Source organism: Ranitomeya variabilis, chromosome 5 (genome assembly GCF_051348905.1).
Source record: "Ranitomeya variabilis isolate aRanVar5 chromosome 5, aRanVar5.hap1, whole genome shotgun sequence".
Lineage (NCBI taxonomy): Eukaryota > Metazoa > Chordata > Amphibia > Anura > Dendrobatidae > Ranitomeya > Ranitomeya variabilis.
This window is the reverse complement of record NC_135236.1, coordinates 588,025,364-588,047,380: the sequence shown is the minus strand read 5'-3', so window position 1 is coordinate 588,047,380 and position 22,017 is coordinate 588,025,364. Positions and strand designations below refer to the sequence as shown.

General features: G+C 41.8%; 1 long non-coding RNA gene across 1 annotated transcript in view; it reads right to left on the bottom strand.

Annotated features, from left to right (window-relative positions):
- Nucleotides 1–722: 722 nt before the first annotated feature.
- The window catches only part of LOC143776543 (uncharacterized), a 28,525-nt gene continuing 7,230 nt past the window's right edge, over nucleotides 723–22,017 (bottom strand). The window contains exon 3 of the long non-coding RNA XR_013215862.1: nucleotides 723–1,203. This is a non-coding gene — a long non-coding RNA (uncharacterized LOC143776543). The remainder of the gene's footprint in view (nucleotides 1,204–22,017) is intronic.

Here is a 22,017-nt window from a genome sequence, read left to right as displayed (position 1 = left end):
AGAACATAATTTTACCTCTATACAAGTCACTAGTTCGACCACACTTAGAATACTGTGCACAGTTCTGGTCTCCGGTGTATAAGAAAGACATAGCTGAACTGGAGCGGGTGCAGAGAAGAGCGACCAAGGTTATTAGAGGACTGGGGGGTCTGCAATACCAAGATAGGTTATTACACTTGGGGCTATTTAGTTTGGAAAAACGAAGACTAAGGGGTGATCTTATTTTAATGTATAAATATATGAGGGGACAGTACAAAGACCTTTCTGATGATCTTTTTAATCATAGACCTGAGACAGGGACAAGGGGGCATCCTCTACGTCTGGAGGAAAGAAGGTTTAAGCATAATAACAGACGCGGATTCTTTACTGTAAGAGCACTGAGACTATGGAACTCTCTGCCGTATGATGTTGTAATGAGTGATTCATTAATTAAATTTAAGAGGGGACTGGATACCTTTCTGGAAAAGTATAATGTTACAGGGTATATACACTAGATTCCTTGATAAGGCGTTGATCCAGGGAACTAGTCTGATTGCCGTATGTGGAGTCGGGAAGGAATTTTTTTCCCCATGGTGGAGTTACTCTTTGCCACATGGGTTTTTTTTGCCTTCCTCTGGATCAACATGTTAGGGCATGTTAGGTTAGGCTATGGGTTGAACTAGATGGACTTACAGTCTTTCTTCAACCTTAATAACTATGTAACTATGTAACTATGTAACAGAATATCTGTGACCATTACACAAATCATCACGTCCATAAATGATCGAATTGTAACCTAATTTGGAGCAACAGACTCAGTCCAAATCAACCATAGAACCCAGAAAAGAGAAGTTCCTCATTGAGTCCATTAGGTGACAGGCTTTTCAAATTGAAGATCCAACGAGATTCTCGACGTAATAGTTCCTTGGTCCAATCACCCCCACGAATACTGCCCGGCACCTGGTCCACAACCATGACCGGTATGTTGTTACATTTGCTGTCATGGTTTTCCAGAAAATGTGATGCAACAGAAGAAATGGGTTTGTCCTTCTCCTTATCCCCTTTGGCTCTGCCAATATTAGATATGTGCTGCTGGATCCTTCGTCTAATTTCTTGGCCCGTTTGCCCAACATATATCTTCGGACAAGAACAGACCAGTAGATAAACCACACTCCTGGATCGGCAGTTCGCATAAATCCTTGTTTCGATTTTTTCTGGAAAGACCTAAAGCGTTAATACATTAGTGGCAATCATGTAAGGACACACAGTACATCTGCCGCATGGAAAGGATCCCTTAAGATGACTCCCCGTCCCCAATCCTGTAGTTGGTCTCCTGAAATGGCTAGTAGTAAGATTGTCTTTTCGATTTCTAGCCCTTCTGGCAATCATCTTTGGTGTGTCAGATATATGGGGCCTGAAAATCGCTCACAAGTTATAGTTTAAATAAAAAAAAAAAAAAGCATCCTGCCGCTGCAGAACTGTCAGCAAAGCTGCTTCAGGAAGAAGATTGTCATTTTTTTCCTGAAGCTGCTTCCCATAGGAAAACCTCAGTGTGTCCATTGGTGTCTTAACCCTTTTATGACTGGAGCTTTTTTCGTTTTTGCGCTTTAGTTTTTCGCTCCCCTTCTTCGCAGAGCCATAACTTTTTTATTTTTCTGCCAATATAGCCATGTGAGGGCTTATTTTTTGTGAGACGAGTTGTACTTTTGAATGACACCATTGGTTTTACCATGTCTTGTAACAAAAACGGGAAAAAATTTTCAAGTGAATTTGAAAAAAAAGAGCAATCCCACACTTGTTTTTTATTTGGCTTTTTTGCTAGTTTTACTAAATGCTAAAACTGACCTGCCTTTATGATTCTCCACATCATTACAAGTTCATAGACGCCAAACACGTCTAGCTAATTTTTTTATCTAAGTGGTGAAAAAAAAATCCAAAGTTTGCTAAAAAAAAATTGTGCCTTTTTCTGATACCCGTACATCTTCATTTTTCATGATCTGGGGTTGGGTGAGTGCTTATTTTTGTATGCCGAGCTGACGTTTTCAATGATATCATTTTTGTGAAGATACAATCTTTTGATCGCCCGTCATTGCACAGTATAATGGGTATCATATAATGTTCAATACAGTATAATGGACCCTATATAATGCTCCATACATTAAAAAAAATAAAATACTCACCTCTCCCATTCCCTGCAGGTCCGGTCTCCTCGGCGTCTTCTGACTCTCCGCACTGCTGAGCACAGAGGGTGTGTTGTAGTTACGTCATCGCACCCTCAGCCCTGTGATGTCACAAAGAGTCAGAAGACGGCAAGGCTGAAGATACTGGAGCTGCGGGGAACGAGGAGAGGTGAGTATTTGATGGAGGGCAAGATGCCAGCGCTGGTATCTGGCTCCCCTTACTCATGGGCCCCATCACATGCCAGTGTCCCCCGACGCTGAGCAGGCCCACTCATTCGACCAGGGCCCCAGCACTTGCCCAGGTGTGCTAGGTGGTGACACCGGCCCTGACTGTAAGAGCAGAACACTTTAGCCCCATTCATTTCTTTTTGGCAACCGATGAGTACTGAATTTAAATGGGTATTTCCATCTCCAACATACTCTCCCAATATGTAATAGGCGTAAAAGGTGTAATAAGAATAATAATTATATTAGCAAATACCTCCAATTAGAAGTATAAGTATATGTTTTTCTCCTTTTTCCATAATGGATTTAATAAACACTAATTCAAGAAAATATCTTTTAGAACAAGTTTTCAATATGGATGCTACAAACATCCGTGGAAGCACAGATTTAAAAGACAAAATCAAACATTTTGAGAAACTTGTAATTTCAGAAACTGAAAATTTGGTGGGATATCATAACCTTATAACAGTATGTTGACAAATCTACAATCTCAAGGGGACTAAGGTTGCTGTAGAGATCAGATTGAAGAATCCATTTTGTCTTCCTCTACTCAGAGACGTATATGAAGAAACTTGAGCAAGGTAGACATTTCCTTTTATGGACGCATTCCTTTGCCATATTGTAACCTGCATTCCAGAAGTGAACGTTATCAGTAGAATAGATACTCTTTGTTAGAGAATATGAGCCCTTGTACGCATGTCTGTAAATGCTTATCTCATTCCTATATAAACAGGAGGGGTGAGCCCAGTGAGTCAGAGGCGAGCTCCTGGGCGATCCCTGCATATGAATACACATCTCTTGTGCTGTGTGTTATTACTTGGATCTCTCTACATCAGAAAGCCAGGGACGGATGAGGACTCAACAATTCTGGCGCCCGAACAGGGACCTGAGGAGAGAGTATTTACTCAAGATTTACCTGCGGATACGGACAACGGAGATCTGGGATAATGGACGGCAAATAAAAAAAAAAACCTGGCCAGGTAAGAGACATTATTAGTTCTCTTTTATCTGCCCTGTATTATCCGAAAGATCTCTATGAGCCGTGTCATGCTGGGTTAGTCTAGTAGTGAGTAGATACCTATAGAACTCGGGTTACCATATTGTATAGATTTATGAGTCTAGTCCCTGGCAGTGTGTGAACAGTGTGTGAACAGTGTGTGAACAGTGTGTGAACAGTGTGAAGGTTGTGACATGTTGTGAAAGAAGAATAGAAGTACGTAGAACAATAAGCCACGATTGTTAGAACAAGGTTATTGGTGAAGTCAGCCTAACTGGGTTATGAGGTAGCGTCCTTCTGGGAGACCTCCGCCCATGCTTGACTCTCCTATAGAACTTGTTTCTACATTCCCTGGATAAGGTGTGATAGAATGAGCCCAGGACGCGGTTTTCATGAGCCTGGGACAAGTATGCTAACTGACACAGAAAGTTTTGTGATCTGTATGGTGTTGCTGGGTCTGTGTGCATAATAGCACTTAAGTACGTCCTGCATATTAGAAGAAACGGAGCAGACGAGCCCTTCAATATTTTAGCTCCCTAGGAGAGAAGGCAACGAGACGCCACCAACAGAGGAAGTGGTTGTCCAAACGTCACCTGGGGTAGAAATAGCAAATATTGAAAGGATATTTTAGCTCCCTAGGAGAGAAGGCAACGAGACATCACCACAGTGATTGTCCAAACGTCACCTGGGGTAGAAATAGCTAAAATGAGAAATAAACAGACCAAAACCGTCTTAGGACAAGTGGAAGTAGCAGATATCATACAGGAAAGATGTGGAAAGATAGTCAGAAGACAGATTAGAAGAGTAAGAGAAAAATTGGGAATTTCAGAAGCACTTATGTTCAGTACAGAATGGGAAAAACTGAGTAAAGAACGAGGTGGAATTATCAAAGACAATGGGTGGGAAGAAATCATACACTGTATGATAGAGGTCTCAAAAACAGCTAAAGAGGAGAATTGGAAGTATGATCCAGACACTTCCAAATGGATCATGGGAAAGGGAAAAAGTTGTAATATAATCCCACCACCTTACCTAGATCCAAAAGCCCAATCATTTGTACCATCTGGAAGAACAGAAGGAGGAAAACAGAGGGAAAGGGGGTCAACAGGTGTGATTATGCAGAAATTTGGGCAAAGTATTGAAGAATATAGTCAAGAACTAGAAAATAACTTTAGGGATGAAGGATTGGATTTGACTGATGCTTCAGTAAGGAGACTTTTTACAAAACAATTAATAGAGGGGCTAGATCCGAAAATCAGAGAAAATTTAAATCCTCTACTCCAGATTGGAGAACAATTGAACAACCAAATATTGTGAAACAACGATGTTTAGGAATAGCCATGGATATGAGAGAAAATCATAAGCCTGTTAGAATAGCACAAGCTAATACAGGAGGAAGAGAGACACAATTTTCTTTGCCACTACTGTAAAAAGCCAGGTCATTTCCAAAGAGAGTGCAGGAAGAAGTTGGCAGATATAAAGTCAGGCAAATTTGTTCCCAGAAATAACCCTCCCCAAACGGACAACCAGCAGAAATCTACCATCATAGATGGTCCCATACCAGATTCAGATTGACTCGATGTGTTACAAACTTCCCTACCAGCTAGAAGACCTATGATTCAGGTGAATGTGGGGGGGAGAGAGATTCCATTTTTGATAGATACAGGTGCAACTTCCTCAATTTTGAATCAAGATTTTCTTCCGAATCCGGAAGATATTTCAGAACAAACAACTTTTGCTGAGGGTTATGATGGGGTAATTCGAACACTGCCATATACTGTGCCCCTAGAGGTCTCATTAGGACCTAAATGTTTTGCATCCAGATTTTTGTATGCCAGAGGTGCCCCAACATGTCTGTTAGGAACTGATGTACTAAAGAAATTAGAAGCTAACATCAATTTTAGGGAAGATGGCACAGTTATGTTGACTATCCCTGATGATGCAGAATCATTAGAACAATATGTCAGAATTCAGGCTTTTGAGGATTATACTGAAGAAAAAGAGTACACCACAGATCTAGACCTCTCAATGATCCCAGAAACACTGTGGGCACAGGGTGACACTGATGTGGGATTATTGCATATTTCTCCTGTAAAATTATCTGTGCAACCAGGAGCTGTTCTCCCACAGCTCAGACAATACCCTGTGAGTGCCCAGCAGGAACTAGCGATTACAAAACAGATAGAGGGATATAGAGAGAAAGGAGTTTTGGTAGAGATTCAATCACCTGCTAACACTCCTCTGTATCCAGTCAAGAAGAGAACTCTTGATAAGAGTTCTATGCCCAAATATCGTATGGTACATGATCTAAGAGAAATAAACAAAGTTCTAGATCCAATCACCCCAGTTGTACCCAATCCTCATACGTTACTATCACAGATACCAGCCAGTTCTCAAGTGTTTACTGTAATAGATCTTTCAAATGCATTTTTCTCGGTTCCTTTACACCAAGATAGTTGGCATTTGTTTGCATTTACATTTAAGGGCAAACAGTTGGCGTGGACACGCCTTCCACAGGGAATGATACACTCCCCTACTCTTTATTCAAATGCCCTACAAACAGTTCTTCAAAGGTTTGAACCTGAATCACAGGTAGTAATTTTGCAGTATGTGGATGACCTACTACTTTGCTGCCCAGATCTAGAAACTGCAGAAAGGTCCACTGTGAGTTTACTATGTTTTCTAGAAAAAGAAGGGTGTAAAGTGAATAGACAAAAGCTACAAGTTTGTCAGATCAAAGTGGTCTTTCTAGGTCATTGCATTTCTCAAGGTAAAAAGCATCTTACACCTCAAAGAACTGAAGCAATAAGACAGATGAATGAGCCTAGAAATCATAAACAGCTACGAGCATTTTTAGGAATAGTGTCTCATTGTAGACAATGGATTATACATGCCAGTCAACTAATGCAACCACTGTATGACTGTGTAAAAAATGAACCTTATTTGTTGACAAAAGAAGGTCAGATTTCATTCCAACAATTAAAAGATGCCCTTGTTTCAGCTCCAGCGTTAGGGCTACCAGACTACACCAAACCATTTCAGCTTATGGCTGCAGAAGTTGATTCCCATGCTACAGGAGTTCTTACCCAGAAGCATGCAGGGAAACAAAGACCAATTGCATATCTTTCAGCAAGGTTAGATCCAGTAGCCAGGGCAGCGCCAACCTGTGTACGTGTGGTTGTTGCTGTCTCGCTATTGTTGGACAAAGCATCAGAAATTGTCCTAGAGTATCCACTCACAGTTCAAACTACGCATGATGTTTATGGGATATTAAACCAGGTCCAGCCAAAACACATTTCCATGGCCAGACATTTGCGGCTACAGTGTTCTTTGCTGCTTCCCTCTACTATCACATTTGTAAGGCTTCAGACTCTCAATTTAGCTACACTGCTACCTCTCGAGTCTGAAGGGGGGAATAAGGACACTGATCCACACGCAAATTTTTTCCCTACAGACACACATGATTGTACAGAGCTCATTTTACAAGAAACGGTAGGCTTACCCAATGTATCCGAAACACCACTTCAAAATCCAGATTTAGAGCTGTTTATAGATGGTAGTAGGTTTGCAGATGACACAGGTAATTTCCATACAGGGTATGCAGTTGTGTCAGAATCTGAAACTCTCAAAGCAGAACCTCTTCCACCGAAACAGTCTGCACAAGAAGCAGAACTAACAGCATTGATTGAAGCGCTAAAAATAGCTGAGAATCAGACAGCTAATATATACACTGATTCTAGGTATGCACATGGTATTGTGTTTGACTTTGGAGTAATCTGGAGAGCTAGAGGTTACATGACAGCGTCAGGCCAACCTGTAAAACATGCTTCTCTGATCAAACAGATCTTAGAGGCTGCACAAGAAACAAAAGAAGTAGCAGTAATTAAGGTAGCTGCACATGTGAGACTCGACACTAGGGAATCTAGGGGAAATGATAGGGCTGATAAAGCAGCCAAGGCAGCAGCGGTCAAACCCTTACAGCAGGTTCATACTGTAAACCCCACAGAAAATACTGAAGATAGACTGAGACAAGCACAGGAAGATGCAGGAGAAGAGGAGAGGGACAGGTGGAAAAAGGAAGGGGCAGAAGAACAAGCAGGAATTTGGAAGAAAGATGGACTAATATGTCTACCTAGAGCCTGGTACCCGATTGTAGTTGGTGGACTGCACCACCCTACTCATGTGTCTGCAAATGCAATGACACTACTGGCAAAGCAAGTCTGGTTGGCTCCAGGTTTTGGCAACTACGCAAGAGACTATTGTGCTGCATGCGTTATATGCCTGGCACATAATCCCGGACAGACGACAAAGACCCCTATGAAGCACCACGTCCGACCTCTCTATCCGTTTCAGCGATTACAAATAGACTTTATCCAGCTGCCAAAAAGTAATGGGTATGAGTATGTGTTGGTGTGTGGACATGTTCTCAGGGTGGCCAGAGGCCTATCCAGTTCGGAAGGCTTCAGCTAAAAACACTGCTGTAAAGCTAGTTGCCGAACTGATACCCCGTTACGGTCTCCCTGAAGTGATCGAGTCAGATAGGGGTACTCATTTCACTGGAGAAATATTTCAAAATGTACTGAAAATGTTGGGTGTTGAAAGTCAGTTACACACTCCATACCATCCTCAAAGTTCTGGTAAGGTGGAACGCATGAATGGAACTTTAAAATTAAAAATACAGAAAGCCATGGCTGAAACAGGAAAGCCTTGGACAGAATGCCTTCCACTGGCCCTTTACTCAATACGCAATACCCCAAGGGGTAAGACTAAACTGTCTCCATATGAAATTTTGTTTGGCAGGACTGCCAATTTAGGATGTTATTTTCCACAACAACTTGTGTTAAATATTGAGTCATTGACTTCTTATGTGCAAAACCTCCAGAAACAATTAACTAAGGTGCATGCACAAGTTTTTGCTTCTCTTCCAGATCCTGACAACACTGAAGGAAGTCACAAGTTGGAACCAGGTGATCAAGTCTATGTAAAAAGACACACCAGAAAGGCTCTTGAACCAAGATTTGACGGACCCACCTGCTGTCATTATATAGACCCGAATAGTACTATGAGTATGACATTTAAATTAAAGGACGTACAACGACTCAGAGATCAGTATGATAAAGACAATGACCAGAATAAGGATAGCTGGTGGTCTGATACTTTCTCTTTTCTCAACCCAGCCAACTGGTTCAGAGGAATCGGTGGGTGGGTTGCTGGGATTATGCAGAGCATAATACATATAGTTATGATTATTGTAGTCATATACGTACTATTCCAGATTGTGCTCAAGAGTATCTCAGTATGCACAGATAAATTTTGTGTAATAGATGCAAGAGTATAAATTTTCTTCTTTATTCTTATGTTATCCTCTAGTGATTCTAATTAATATTACCGTACTAATTTTTGTTTTTATATTTTAGTATACTTATTGCAAAACAAAGAAAAGGTTGTGAGAGTTAAACGGAAGAATTGATACTAGATTTGATTCTCTTATTAATGATATAAGCGTGTACATGTGTAATACCAAAAATAAAGGCTTTGTCTTTGGCCCTGTGGTAATCTAAAATATGGATATGTTAAAGGGGATTTGTGATAGATCATAAAAGGAATATGTCAAAGGGGGGAATTGTAGAGATCAGATTGAAGAATCCATTTTGTCTTCCTCTACTCAGAGACGTATATGAAGAAACTTGAGCAAGGTAGACATTTCCTTTTATGGACGCATTCCTTTGCCATATTGTAACCTGCATTCCAGAAGTGAACGTTATCAGTAGAATAGATACTCTTTGTTAGAGAATATGAGCCCTTGTACGCATGTCTGTAAATGCTTATCTCATTCCTATATAAACAGGAGGGGTGAGCCCAGTGAGTCAGAGGCGAGCTCCTGGGCGATCCCTGCATATGAATACACATCTCTTGTGCTGTGTGTTATTACTTGGATCTCTCTACATCAGAAAGCCAGGGACGGATGAGGACTCAACATTGCTAAAGACACGTACCAACATCTACTCTCTACTCTGATGAGTTTCTGTATGAATGGAATTCCATATTATCAGATGTGTCTTCTAACCTCAATTTCTTATCAAATCTGAGGACATCAAGATCAAACAAGTGCAAGATGATACCCAACAAATTAATTTTTTTCTACTACAACAAAAAAAATGTGGACAATTATGATATTTTGGTTCTAAGAATTAAAAACAGAGTGGCACAATGGGAGAAAAATATTATGCATATCAAAAAGTCCAAGTTTCAAAAGAGACAGACAAGATTATTCTAATTACACAGTTTACACCTTGAGCAAATATAATTGCAATTCCCATAGTCTCAAATCCTTTTCAAAGACTCTTAGTCTATAATTTCCACAAATATTTGTAACATGTCATTTTTTTTCCTCAGAATATGAAACACCAGCAGTGATAATTCAGAAACTGACCAGTTTTTCAGTAGGAATAGACGTTATAAATCTAAACAGTCAAAAACATTTCAGGAGGAGGGGAAGAAAACATAGAAAATCCTACAACATGCCAACTCAGGATTTGCAAACAGACGAGTTACATTTTGATGTTGCCATTTTTTGGAATTATTATCCTTGGGACTGGGTTTCTCAGTAATGAAAGACTTTAATTTATTATGTACATTATTGCATATCAATAAATTTATCAGAAGTCTGTAAAAGACATTTTTTTAAACTGAGGATATTTACACTAACATGGACAATGTACATTCATGCACAACATCTAATAGCTTTGTTGGACAAAGTTTTCAGGAACAAATCTCATTAATCTCTTATATGCAACCGTCCAATGAAGAGGAGTTTCTGCTTAAAAATATCACAGGAACAATGAATTTCAAAACCTGTTACTCCATTCAGTCCAGTACTGATTCTATGGACACTTTCCAGAAATTGGTTGAAGATGAATTAAAAATATTACACGAGTCCACCAGAGCCCAGAGTCACTTGAATTAATAATAATAAAAATAATAATAATTTTATTTATATAGCGCCAACATATTCCGCAGCGCTTTACAAATTATAGAGGGGACTTGTACAGACAATAGACGTTACAGCATAACAAAAATCACAGTTCAAAATAGATACCAAGAGGAGTGAGGGCCCTGCTCGCAAGCTTACAAACTATGAGGAAAAGGGGAGACATGAGAGGTAATTAAACTTATCAGTAAAGCCTTGCAGGAATTGAAATATGGCAAGGACATTATTAAAAAATGGCGGGTAATGTTGGCACAGTAGTTGTTCTAGACCAGGGAAGGGGGAACCTCAGGCCCTCAGACCATTTATGGCCCGCAATAATGCTTTCTCCGGCCCCCAGGCAGATTCCTAGATATCACAGTGATTGGGACTGCAACTGTGCTTTGATGGCCACCAGGCTTTCAGTTTTCTTCTTGCTCTTTGAGTACTTGCACTCATTGTTCCCTACTGAATGCTGAGCCACATGCAATGAAAGATTACATCCTGATACCAGTGCCAGCATCAAGACTTACTTTGTGGACGGAGTTAGCCCACAAACTTTACAGCCCAGAATGGATTTTTTAAATAATGTTTTTGATTGACCATACCTATGTTGCCAAATACTCATATAGATTGAACTAGGGAATAGGCTGCACAGCCTGTGTCGCACTAGCATTCTTGGTTCTCTATTATCTGGTTGCTATTGAGCCTAGACTCTCCATATATGCCCATTATTATCCTGTGGTGCTACACATTCTAGTGGGTGCACCTTTGCTCCTGTGTAATTGCTCTGGTTGTGTTAATTACATATTCTTGATTGTCATATACAAATTTGTGCACAGTCCTTGTGTATCTTTTATAAATGATCTAATAAAATGTATTTTTACCTTTCTTTGACATGATTTTATGCTTTGATTTTGTGGTTTGAATAGAGGTGCATCTTGTGAGGTGTATGCATGCCTTCAATAGCAGTTTGAGGTTGAATATATCTGCTTCTTGATGTCAGTGAGTTATATGTTTGAAAGCTTAGGTAACAGCTCTAATATGCAGCTTGCAACATTCAGGAGCATTGCGAACCTGGAGAGGAGTTTAAGGCTCACTGAGCATGCTATGGCTGCGGCCAGTGATATGGAGGAGGGTGGAAATGGGGAAGATCAAGACCCAGAAGTAGGTAGCTGGATAACAGTTAGAAGAAGGGGTAGAGGCAGGCCCGTATTTAATATTAGGTACAGAGGTGGGATGTCTCTACAAAAGGGGGCCTCGATATTTTTCGAAAAGGGGGCTGGGTGGGGTGGGATGTTCTGGAAAAGGAGGCAGCATGGGATCGCTCTGAAAAAGGGGTCAGCATGGGGTGATGTGCCTCTGAAAAAGATGGCCACGTGGGGTGGGATGTCTCTGAAAAAGGGGGCCGCTTAAGGTGGGATGACTTCGAAAAAGGGGGCAGCGCAGGGTGGGATGTCTCTGAAAAAGGGAGCCATATGGGGTGGGATTTCTTGAAAAAGAGGTCTGTGTGGGGTGGTATGAAGGATGACACAGAGAGATAACGCAGAATCCCTCCGCTGCCTCCACATGTGACAAGCCTGTACCTCACCACCCCAACTGATGTCACTTTTACATCAGCGAGATCACATGGTTTGGTTTCCTCCCGTGTACCAATGTGGCGTTCTCCGCACCCCCAGGGGACACGTAAAGTCAGTTTGGCACAGTCTTACACACACACCCTGTCCACACAGGTCCATGGAGGCACAGGGAGTGAGAAGATGTGGCCCAAGCAGTCACTGATGTAGCACCACACTCACAACCCTGATCAGCTGAGAGGCCCCTTTCACTAGAACCAGTAAAACAGAGCGCTGCCAGCCTGGTAGGACTGGCACCAGTTCCTCATTATATATAAGCCCAATCAATTAACGGGATTATATCAGGCCAGAAGTAGAGTTGAGGATTGAGATTAAAGAGCAGCCCAAGGTTAAATTATATATTAATAATATCATTAATAATACAGATAGTAGAAGAGTAAAAGATATAAGCAAAATATATGTCAACTACTGGATGATGTTAGATCATGAGTGCGCTGGGCCACAAGGAGCATTGGCTGCCTGCTTTCTCCTTGGTTCCTTCTCAGCATGTTACTCAATGAAGCCCCCACTTCCAAAGTGGAGCACATGCATCACAGAGAGAGGGACCACATCGCCATACAGTAGCCTTTATCTCCCTTGGGTCACTCCCCTCCTGCCCTCTGGACTGAACTTAAATCCCCTCCCCTTGTCTCTGCAGTTAAAAGCTCCAAACCCTATGAAAGATCATAACTGCTTTATGGACAGTCCTAATACCGGAGTATTAGTCGGTATACATGCAATGTGTAAGGAGCATGTTCACACTAGTCATTCAACAGACAAAACCTAAGATAGAAACAAAATGAACATATACCCTGCTGTAAGTAAAAAGCAATACCTGCATGTAAATAACAGAGTACTTAGTAAGGATGAGCAATCGTGCTTGTCACTACACATTACTAGTTCGAGCATCAGTGTGCTCGAGATGTTCATTAGTTGTTGAGTACGTTTTGAATGCTAGAGAAGGAGCTTGAGTCCCCGCCCTGCATGTTTGGCACTTTTTAGCCAGCCAATAAACATCTGTAGATTACCTAACAGTCACTTTAATACCATAGCCATTTTGGTTGTGGCATTGCTGTGACTGGGAAAGACCCAGGATGCTATGCTCGTCACACTGTACCCTGGAAACAGGCTAAGCAGGGAGAGGTGTTGCTGAAAGAGAAAAAGAATTGTAGCATATTAGGCAGGAATTCAACCACATTTACATTTCTTTCAAGTACAACAATACCCTTATTATGGCTAATTATAATCAACTAGATGGTAGCCCGATTCTAACGCATCGGGTATTCTGGAATATGTATGTAGTTTATTTATGAAGATTTCAGAACAATGCAATGAATACACAGGATTTGGCCAGTCGGGCGAGACCAATTAGCGAAGCATGGCTCAAATCCCGCTCCAATTCGCGGCCAGACTACGCCTGTCGCTGATTGTTCGCAGCCGGCTATGTAGTGTATAGCACAGCTACGTAGTGTATATAGTACAGGCACGTAGTATATAGCACAGCCCACGTAGTATATAGCACAGCCCTCGCAGTATATAACACAGCCCACGCAGTATATTACACAGCCCACGTAGTATAGAGCACAGCCCACGTAGTATACAGCACAGACCACGCAGTATATAACACAGGCCACGTAGTATATAGCTCAGCCCACATAGTATATAGCACAGCCCATGTAGTATATAGCACAGCCCACGCAGTATATAACACAGGCCACGTAGTATATATAGCACAGCCACGTAGTATATAACACAGCCACATAGTGTATAACATATCCACTTAGTGTATAGCACAGCCACGTAGTATGTAGCAAAGCCCATGTAGTACATAGCACAGCCATGTAGTATATAACACAGCCACATAGTATATAACACAGCCACGTAGTATATAGAACAGCCACGTAGTATATAACACAGCCACGTAGCATATAGCACAGCCACGTAGTATATAGCACAGCGGGAAAGGCTAGTGCGGATGACGGAAGGTGAGAATATAATGATTTAAAAATATATATTTTTAACATTATATGTTTTTACTATCGATGCTGCATATGCAGCATCAATAGTAAAACGTTGGTGACTGACTGGAGGGGAGTATGGAGGGGGCACTGACTGGAGGGGAGTAGGGAGGGGCCAATTCACGGCTGGACTGTGGATTTCGCTGATTGGTCACGGCCAGCAGGGCGCAACCAATCAGCGACGCGGGATTTCCGTTACAGATGGAAGTTACAGACAAACAGACGGAAGTGGACCTTAGACAATTATATATATATAGATAGTAATACTGCTCTTAGCAGCACTTAGGGAGCGATTATGCGATTATGCTGAAGGGATCATGTAGGACAGGACAGGGTGGATTGCAAATATTTATGCTGCAATCTGCAATTCATAACAAAACCCCTTCTCAGGACTAATAATATTCTTTTTGCTCTTAATCCTGCACATTTTCCTGGGCAGAGAAATATTATCCACCATTTTTACTGTGGCAGTTGAGTGTCAAAAGCATACAGCCAGACTTGGTTGGATTTCAATGGAATCGCTATATTGCTCCCGCAGTGTAAGCATCTGAAGTGGGCAAATTTTCCTGAAATAGTAATACTGCAATTCTTTTTCAGCAGTGAAATTTTATACAGCATTTATAGTGCTCCAGTTGTGTGTCTGAACAAGAAAAGCTTGCTTGGTTAGAAACCAAGGTTGTCAGTGGAGGACAACTGTAAAGAGTGGCAGACACAGTTAGTAGGCCCAAATAATAAAGTAGCCTAAATGCAGTTCAAAATTGGTAACAGGACTAAACAGGCGGCATTGCTTTGATCAGCGGAGGACAACTGTAATGACCGGCAGACACAGTTAGTAGGCCCAAATAATAAAGTAGCCTAAATGCAGTTCAAAATTGGTAACAGGACTAAACAGGTGGCATTGCTTTGTTCAGCGGTGGACAACTGTAATGACCGGCAGACACAGTTAGTAGGCCCATATAATAAAGTAGCCTAAATGCAGTTCAAAATTGGTAACAGGACTAAACAGGTGGCATTGCTTTGTTCAGCAGTGGACAACTGTAATGACCGGCAGACACAGTTAGTAGGCCCAAATAATAAAGTAGCCTAAATGCAGTTCAAAATTGGTAACAGGACTAAACAGGTGGCATTGCTTTGTTCAGTGGAGTACAACTGTAATGAGCGGCAGACACAGTTAGTAGGCCCAAATAATAAAGTGAGCTATATGCAGTTCAAATGTGGTAACAGGACTAAACAGGCGGCATTGCTTTGTTCAGTGGAGGACAACTGTAATGAGCGGCAGACACAGTTAGTAGGCCGAAATAATAAAGTGGGCTAAATGCAGTTCAAATGTGGTAACAGGACTAAACAGGCGGCATTGCTTTGTTCAGTGGAGGACAACTGTAATGAGCGGCAGACACAGTTAGTAGGCCCAAATAATAAAGTGGGCTAAATGCAGTTCAAATATGGTAACAGGACTAAACAGGCGGCATTACTTTGTTCAGTGGAGAACAACTGTAATGACCGGCAGACACAGTTAGTAGGTCCCAAAAATAAAGTGGGCTAAATGCAGTTCAAATGTGGTAACAGGACTAGACAGGCGGCATTGCTTTGTTCAGTGGAGGACAACTGGGTGGCCAAAGTCACAAGGCTGGCAACTGTTCTCCAAGGCACCAACATGGGTGAAGTTGCCAAACCAAGGCTTAGGTGTTCCCGAGTCTGGTGCTTTTTTAAAGACAGTCCAGGTAACGCAAAAAAAGGTCACTTACAACATCTGCCATACCAGCATCAGCAGGGGCAGCACAACTACCAGCCTGACCTACCACCAACATGCTCAGGCCCATGCAAGCAAAGCACCCGACTACTAGGGCCGAACACCAGGGTCTGCAGGTGACACCACTACCTCTTGCCCTGTTCTATGTGCATGCCAATCCCTTGTCCATGATATAGGCAAAAATGCCTCCCACCATGCAGCTGTCATTGCACACCTGCAACCACCGTCAGCAACCATGTCCATGTCTTTGTCCCAGCACAGCATTCAGTTGTCCCTACCACAGTCCTTGGAATGCAAGTGTAAATATACAGCTACCCACAGGTCACGATACTAAATGGACACATTTCCATGTGGCTTGCTCTGGAAATGTTGCCTTTTAGATGTGTGGAGATGGAAGCTTTCCACAACCTCATGGCTGTGGCCATCCCTCAGTACTCGTTTCGCAGCTGCCACTATTTCTCCCGGTGTACCTTACACAAGCACATGTCCCATAATGTCAGCCGTGCCCTGACCAATGCTGTTACTGGGAAGGTCCACTTAACCATGTACATCTAGACAAGTGCTTGTGTCCAGAGATGCTACATTTCCCTGATAGCACACGGGTAAACATCGTGGAAGCCAGGACCCAGTCAGACCCTGGGACAGAACACATGCTACACACACCAAGGATTGTGGGTCCTGGTTCAATCAGTGTTTCCTCCACCTTCTTTCTACAGCAGTTCCTGCACCTCCTTCTCTGGCTCATCCTCCATCTCAGAAAAGTCAACATTAGTTGGAAGCAGGAAGCACTGCAGCAATGCCTTTGCCAATCGGCAACAAGCTCTGCTGAAGCTTCTCTGCTTAGGTGACAAACCGCACACTGCCATGGAGTTGTTGAAAGGTCTAACAGACCAGATCTGACAGCGGCATTTAACTTGTGCTTACTGGAAGAGCGTCACTAAACCCACCCATTGGTGACCCCATCACATGTTCACAGGTCACCGATGGGTCGGCATGACAACCAGAGGTCTCCAGCGGACCTCTATGGATGTCATAGCCAGATTGCTATGCGCACTATCCAGTGGTCGGAGCTCATAGTGAGTGAGCATTTCTGATACATACAGGCGATCTGATCATCGCCTGCATGTAGCAGAGCCGATCAAAGTACTGCAGCTTTTAGTCTCCCATGGAGACTATTGAAGCATGCAAAAAGTAAAAAAAAAGTTTTAAAAAATAAAAAATATAAAAGTTCAAATCACCCCACTTTCGCCCCATTCAAAATAAAATGAAAAATATCAAATATACACATATTTGGTATTGCCGCATTCAGAATCACCCAATCTATCAATATGAAAAAAGAATTAACCCATTCGCTAAATGGCGTAACGAGAAAAAAAGTCAAAAAGCCAGAATTACATTTTTTTGGTCGCCGCAACATTGCATTAAAATCCAATAACGGGCAATCAAAAGATAGTATCTACACCAAAATGGTATAATTAAAAATGTCAGCTCAGCAAGCAAAAATTAAACCCTCAGCCAACCCCAGATCACAAAAAGTGGAGACGCTACATGTATTGGATAATGGCGCAATTCTTTTGTTTTTTTAACAAACTTTGGTAGTTTTTTTCACCACTTACATAAAAAGAACCTATACATGCTTCATGTCTATGAACTCGTAATGACCTGGAGAATCATTATGGCAGGCCAGTTTTGGTGAACCTAGCAAAAAAACTACACAAAAAATAAGTGTGGGATTGCACTTTTTTTGCAATTTCACCGCACTTGGAATTTTTTTAGGTTTTAGTGAACATGGTAAAAAAAAAAAAAAAAAACAACTGTGGGGTTGCAGGTTCCTTTCCAATTTCACCGCACTTGGAATTTTTTCCGGTTTTCTAGTACACGATATGTTAAAACTAGTGATGAGCGAATATACTCGTTACTCGAGATTTCTCGAGCATGCTCGGGGGTCCTCCTAGTATTCCCTAGCAACCAGGCAACCCACTATGTACTTATGCTGGCTATCAGATGTAAATCATTCAGCTGCAGCAAGAAAAACTAAAACTCCAAGCACTAAAAAATACTCGGAATACTCTAGGAATTTAGGACCTGAGAATTACGTCACGGCTTGTGATTGGTCGCGTGGCGGTCACATGAGCGGCACGCGACCAATCAGAAACCGTGACGTCATGGAAGGCCATAAAGGCCATTTTAAGCAAAGAATGCTGCCGGTTCACAGCGGTAAGGTCCAGGCTGCGTCGGAGAGGTGAGTATATCATTATTTTTTATTTTTATTCTTTATTTTACACATTAATATGGATCCCAGGGCCTGAAGGAGAGTTTCCTCTCCTTCAGACCCTGGGAACCATCAGGGATACCTTCCAATACTTGAGTCCCATTCACTTGTATTGGTATTGGGTATCGGTATCGGATCAGATCCGATACTTTGCCGGTATCGGCCGATACTTTCCGATACCGATACTTTCAAGTATCGGACGGTATCGCTCAACACTACTCATCACTAGTTAAAACCAATGGTGTTGTTCAAAAGTGCATCTTGTCCCGCAAAAAAACAAACGCCCTCACATAGCCAATTTTGATGAAAAATAAAAAAGTATAGGTCTGGGAACTAAAAACAAAAATGCAAAAACAAAAATACCTCTGGTCGTTTTAGAGGTTAAACTAATCTTTTTTTCAGGGATAACTCAAATAGATTCTATTATGTTATAATAATACCGCTCCGATCTGCACTTCGTCTACGGTGAGGTATGACAGGCATCTAGTCAGGGATTATTGCCTTATAAATTATAATCCTTGCTGCTTTTTTTCATGCGCTCATTGACCGATTCCTGTTTTTTATGGTGATCTGTACTCAGAAATTCATCAAAGCTTGCAGTGTTACCTACATTCCTCCAGAGTTTGTTGCTGCCACGTGCAAGAAAAAATATTTTCAGGGCCGGTTCAAATCCCTTCTATATTCTACAATAACACTGCTCTTATTTGCACTTTATATACAGTGAGGTGTGGCAGTGGGTTTAGCGTATTACAGGCATCTAGTCAGGGATTATTGCCTTAAAAATGTTAAGCCTTGCTGCTGCTTTTTTCCATGGACTCATTGACCAATTTGTTTTTTTATATTGATCTGTACTCAAATTCATTAAAGCAGGCAAAACTAAAATGATTTAATGTGCCCTTTAACAGTTTCTCTGTAGCATCTGTATGTAAGAGATAGTGGTGGGAGACTTTACGCTACTGGATGTGGAATTACCACTTTTGAACTCTCCAGTGCTTTGTTTCCTTCTATGTCTGGGTGCTTCTTGAAATATGTTTGGGGTCATTGTGCTGCTGGAAGACCCTTGACCTAGGATCCAAACCCAGCTTTCTGACCCCGAGCACTACATTGCGACCAAAAATCCTTTGGAAATCTTCACATTTTATGATGCCTTCCATACAGTCAAGGCACCCAGGGCCAGAAGCAGCAAAACAACCTCAAAATATCTTTGAAACTCCACCATATTTGACTGTAACTACTGTGTATGTGTAGCCTCATTCCATTTACAGTAAACAATAGAATGATGTGCTTTATCAAAATAATTCTACCTTGCTCTCATCTGTCCACAAGATGCCAGCTGGCACTCTAGAAATAGTGGGGGCCACTTGCTGGCCCTCTATAAATTGTGAGGGCCACCTGCTGGCCCTCCAAGTTACAATCTTTCCAGTATTAATGCAAAAAGAAAAAAATTGCCCACCACAAATTATATTGCAGCAGCAATATACAGCTGTGCAAAGCAATCTGCTGGTCCTCCAAAACTGCTTAATGAAGGCTGACTGCTGGCCCTCAAAAATTAGAGTTAGGGCTGCCTGATGGCCCTTTGACAATAGTGAGAGCCACTTGATGGCCCTCTAACACTAGTGAGGGTTGCCTGATGGCACCCAGAAATAGTGATTGCCCTGAAAAAAAATTGTGACTTTCAGAGGCCCTCCTTCATGAATTAAACAGGATATGTCGGATTGTGTCTCACATACCACATGACCAGATAAGGTAGTAAAATGTTAAAATTACAATGCAATGCAAATGTGCAAAAGAAAAGAAAAAACACTGCATGTGAACATAGCCCATGGTGTGGAGGAGCCTGTTTTATTTTATTTATTTCGCCATATGTATAAGTCATTATCCTGGAAAGAATGTTTCTTAACATTTTTTCCAGTCAAATCCATTTTAAGAGCGGTTTTGTTTTCTTATTGTCAGTCCATAAAAGTGGCGTAATAATCTGACAATATTGTCTCCAACAGCGATTTGGGATTTAGAAATACTTCCAGGGGTCTTCCCCATGCTATTTCTGCGCTGTTTCCGTTGTTTTCAGTTTTTAGACCTCTCCAAACCTCCAGGGGGGCGTCGGAAAAATGCTTGATTTTCCCATGGACTTCCATTATACTTGCTACTTGGGTCGAGCAGCCGAGCATTATGATTTGCTCAATTCGAGTAATGAGTACCCGAGCATTTTATTGCTCGCTCATCACTAGTAATTAGTAAACACTGTTTTTGATTAATAAAAAGCCATCCCATCAGCGTCAAGGTGTACCCAATCGGGACAGACCTAACCTATAGTATTAAAACCTTTCCATGTGTCAAAAATTACCTCATGAGAATTAGGGCCGAGCAGGATCAGTGCCCAACTATGGAAACCCATCCATAGGGAGGCTATATAAATATAATGACTGGTGCAAAGAAAGGGAGAAATTACCACACTTGTCGCAATACTCATAAGGTGCAGACTACTTCTATATCATAACATTTGAAAACAGCTCAAAAAAATATATCATCTTAGGTTAGAAAGGGTCATATGCTTTAAAATTGAAAAGATTCAAATTTTTATTAAAGATAAATGCATATAAAATATACAGCTAAAATTAAGCACGTGAACACGCAGCTCACAAGTCTATGTGGGAAATGTACATACTTTCATATGGATGGCCAAATACATGTAAAAAATTAGTTCTCAATTCAGGGTTAGGCTAAAGTGTAAGTGCTTGTTTAGTAATAGGTTACACATTATAACAGCCTCAAAATATTCCCATTTTAGAGAGCATCAACATATGATTGCCAACATATGCAAGTACATTCAATATAAACATTCAAAGTTCAAATGCATAATATACTCATATAGCAAACTAGATGGAGGCCCAATGCTATCGCATTGGGAGGGCGGTAATGTCACGATGGGGGCAGGCTTTGCAGCATTGAAAACCTCTCCCCCCCATGTGCTCACCCACCTATCCACTCTCTCTTTCCCCAGGAACTGACTTCTCCCGTCTGTGCTCTCTTCTTTGGCTTGTGTACCCGATGTGGTATCCCCTTGTCTGCTGTCTCTCTCCTTCCTGTGCTGTGTTCTCCCCTCAAAGACAATACTGGCATTACAGCAGAAGATCGCAGAGGATACATTTTGTGAGGTAAAATATTGTTTAAAAATAGTCAGTGAAATATTTTACCTGACAAAAGAAATCCTCTGTGATCCCCTGCTGTAATGTCAGTATTGTCTTTTTCTTCCTCCCCTGCCCAGGAGATGTGATGCTCTGTACACGGTCAGACACAGACAATTTTTAAAATTAACTTTCGTTCCTGGGAAAATCCCTTTAATGTGACTGGCTTCCTCTGCTTGTAGACATGTCACGCATCTGCAGCCAGCATCAGCCGAATAATTCACTGCGGCTGCATGGAATTCACACAGGCGCAGTAAATCAGACCGCTGCCATCTGTGTGCAGACAGATAGCGGCGGTCACATTAAAACTGTGCATGCACTCCTCCTGTACAAAGATGGCGGTGGTCAGTGAATCATTCGACTGATCCCGGCGGCGGCCTGTTCGCAACAGTGTTCCACTGGTGGTACCACGCAAGAGGCTGCGTACGGCGCATACAGTGTGTGTGTGTGGTGCGTACGGCATATACAGTGTGTGTTTGCGTGTGTGTGTGGTGCGTATGGCGTATACAGTGTGTGTGTGTGGTGCGACAGTGTTCCACTGGTGGTACCGCCCAGGACGGTGGTACCACCAGCAGTTTCCATATTGAGACACCCATCACTTGGGTGTCCCCGTATGAAGGCGGGTGAACTTCTGCACCTTGGAATTCTGGGATCCGGACACATCTGGACGGAACAGGATGTGAAGGCATTAGAAGGTAAGTATATATTTAGATATAGTGCAGGAAAAATCCCACATGCCAAGTAACATGTGGGTTTTTCCTGTACTATATTACCTATATAAGTATATTATGCATTTGCACTTTGTATGTTTATACCGAATGTATATGT